This window comes from Dermacentor silvarum, chromosome 1 (genome assembly GCF_013339745.2).
Source record: "Dermacentor silvarum isolate Dsil-2018 chromosome 1, BIME_Dsil_1.4, whole genome shotgun sequence".
In the NCBI taxonomy this organism is placed as follows: domain Eukaryota; kingdom Metazoa; phylum Arthropoda; class Arachnida; order Ixodida; family Ixodidae; genus Dermacentor; species Dermacentor silvarum.
In genome coordinates, this window is record NC_051154.1 from 335,847,999 (window position 1) to 335,851,225 (window position 3,227).

The window sequence follows — 3,227 nt, forward strand, 5'->3', positions numbered from 1 at the left end:
TAAGTGCTTTCCGTCTTGTAAAAGCACGCTTTTCTATGGAGTAACTTAGTACTGTCGCAAGAAAGCGATTAAACCGAGATTTAATAAATATCATGTGTCCTGTGCCAATATACCGTGGAATATATGCGCTGGGGCGAGAGCAGAACGTGTTGAAAAGTGTTATAGGAATGCCAGTAAGAGCAACAACAAAAACCTTTTTCTTCATCCTACACACTGGCACGATTCCTGTCAAGCCATGGCTGTAGGCGAAAGGGATATTTGTACCCTGGAGTGTTAATTGCCACATCTGTAAGAAACCGGAAACAATTGAGCATATTTTTCGGGAGTGCTGGGACTCAGTCTGCTATTGGGACATTCTACAAAGGACCATTAAGAAAGAATTGCCATTACCACCTTTTGGAATCCGGTTTTCACCTTCTGAAGAGACAGAAGGCGTGCCATGTGACATGGTGATGTTACTCTGCATGCACAGCGTGTGGAAAACACGAATGGCGGTGCGAAATGAAGATGTTCACGCAAAACAGGCGAGAGAATATTTTATAGAAAACATCTTGTTTATTCGCAAAGTCTATAAAGTACTCAGTGAACCACACGAGTGTATACCAACCTTTGAACAGCTTGCTTTAAGCTTTTTTACACAAATATTTATAGACAAGGTACACCTGCACCTAGAATTGTACAGTCTTTTTGTTTTTGTATTCAAGGCGGAGAATTCCTGTGCGTTGTATGTATGTTGTTATGAAACAGGCAACAAAGAAAAAAGTTCCCGTGGTGTACAGTTTATCACGTGCGCTTTACACGCGCAAAGTTAGCGGTTCGATCCCGGGCGGGATCGAAGTTTTCATTTTTGTTTCTATCGCTATCGCATACACGCAGAAGAAAAGGCGGAGCGAAATAACCTACTCCAGGCTCGGTTCCCGTGGTGTAGTGGTTATCACGTGCGCTTTACACGCGCGAGGTCCCCGGCTCGATCCCGGGCGGGAACAAAGCTTTTCGTTTTTGTTTCTATTGCTATCGTATACGCGCAGAATAAAAGGAGGAAGCGAAATAACCTATTCCGTGCTCGGTTTCTGCGGTGTAGAGGTTATCACGTACGCTTTACATGCGCAAAGTCCCCGGTTCGATCCCGGGCGGGAACAATGCTTTGCATTTTATTGCGATAGCAATTATACGGACACTCAAAGCGGATTTCTGCCGTCGGCGTCGCCGTGGGGGTTCGTATGAAGTTCAAGGGCGATAAAATCGTTCGCCGCGCGCCGTATGCTGTCTGTGCGAGTGAAAGCGTGCGAGAGGAGCGCGGTTTCACTGAGAGCAAATGCACGACGGAGAGCAAACACGACATCATCCGTCGTGCGAAAGCCAGTGGGGGGATGGGTGGGTTGGAGGGGAGGCGGCGTTTAGCTGCGGCACCAAATGCGTTTCTCGAGACCGGGCGCAATGGGCACTGCCGACCAATCGCCCACGCGAAAGGAAGAAAGCAGGAAGGCAGCGCGGGAGGGTGGGGGTGTGTCTTCTATTCTGCCAGCAACTGCGTAGTTGTACCAGTTGTACTTTGCGCAGCTCCGGGCTGTCACGCGCACCGTATCTTGAAAGCGATCTCCACACGGCTTTGACTTTTGCATGCGCTGTGCTCTCCCCGCTCAGTTCCTGTTGAATCGATAGACCGCACGAACGTTCGCTCGAAACTCTTAGCTCATCGGCTGTGAAAGCTTCGCGGCAGCCGGCGCCATGGGCTGGCTGCGTGCTATCTCCTGTGTCGTTGCTTTCACGCGACAGGTCTCCCAGCACTGAAACTTGTGCTGGGAAGCGCTTTGTCAAGAAAGCACGGCCGCATGCAGTACGCAAAGCCTGGTCGTGCAGCCCTATGGGGCAAAATATGTCATCCTCTTTTTTTAGGAAAGCATTTATTCACTGTTTGATGACATAGACACGACAAACATTATTTCACATTAGGCGACCATTGCCTTGGTTTTGTGAGAACTGCCTGATATTTCGATAAAAAAATTTAAAACACTAATAAACAGTACAAGCCGTACTATTCCTATCATAACCGCTTCAAAGATCATTGTCCTATCTTGTATAGAAAAATATGAGGAGTCAAAATTGTATTTTCGGCAACTTGTTGAGGAAGCGAACAGAGCGGACTTCCCTCTGCAAGTGTGTTTTATTGCCCGCAGCAATAAACGTTGTTCAGTTGACTCGCTTGTTGCCTTATTCGCCCGAACGCTACGTAGCAGCGATTATACGTGCTACGGGTTGTGGAAGACCCCCCCCCCCCCATACTGCATTACTATTAGGTTGCAGGCTGAAAAAGACGACGGCTGCTTATGGCCACCTGAATGCCCCGGCCACAGGTGCCGCTTGTGAGTACGCTAAACTTGGGCTTTTCTTTGCCATCCCATTCGTGCGAGACAGGAAAAACACGTTGCTACATCAGAGCACATGTGTAGATACACCTTAGGCTGCGCCAAAACCTACAAATGAATAATAACAATACATGATAAACAACGCGTAGAACCACAAGATGCGCTTATATACATAAACCTTACATGCCGCCGTCGTGCGAGAGTAGCACATACTCCTTGCAAGCGTGAGCTCAATATACTGGCGCTATGGTCACTGCATAATGATGGCTTCCTCCAAATTTTTTGTTTATTTTCCAAAGATGGAAAGGAGAAACGCCCAGGGCTTGAGATATCGGAGAGGCGAGCTGGCCCCGCGCAAAGAAGAAAATATGACAAATTACAAAAGCATTGCTATTACGCGCTGCGCAGAAGCCACTGGCAGATGCAGACGACTCAGCCATGGTCCCGTTACGGAGTATGTATTCATACTGACTGGTCGCCTGTCGGCATCAATGAAATCTATTTTAACGCGATGGCCTAAGGGCCCCGAGTCTCAGAAAATCGGCGTCGGCGTGGATGCCGGCGTCCGTGGCGGAGAACATCATCCCCAACCACCCCGACCGCGCACTCCCTCCACGTGGTACACGGTTTAGGCGAACAAAAATTTAATTTCTTACAAGGAAATCCATCAGAAAAACGGTAAAGTACGACTTAACCAGAACCTACAGGCATGATGGCGTCGGATTGTTTTTTGAATGTATGAGAAAACAATTCTGTTACGAGGAAACTCAAACACACACCCCTTTTCCAGCATTTCTATCATACCTACACCGGCACGCTCAGGTATGGTACTTGCGAAAATCATATCCAGATGGTGCTCGC

General features: G+C 48.0%; 1 non-coding gene across 1 annotated transcript; it reads left to right on the forward strand.

Moving 5' to 3' along the window:
* Window positions 1-913: 913 nt before the first annotated feature.
* On the forward strand, window positions 914-986 carry Trnav-uac (transfer RNA valine (anticodon UAC)). Its single transcript has one exon. It is a non-coding gene; the product is annotated as a tRNA-Val (tRNA).
* Window positions 987-3,227: the final 2,241 nt, after the last annotated feature.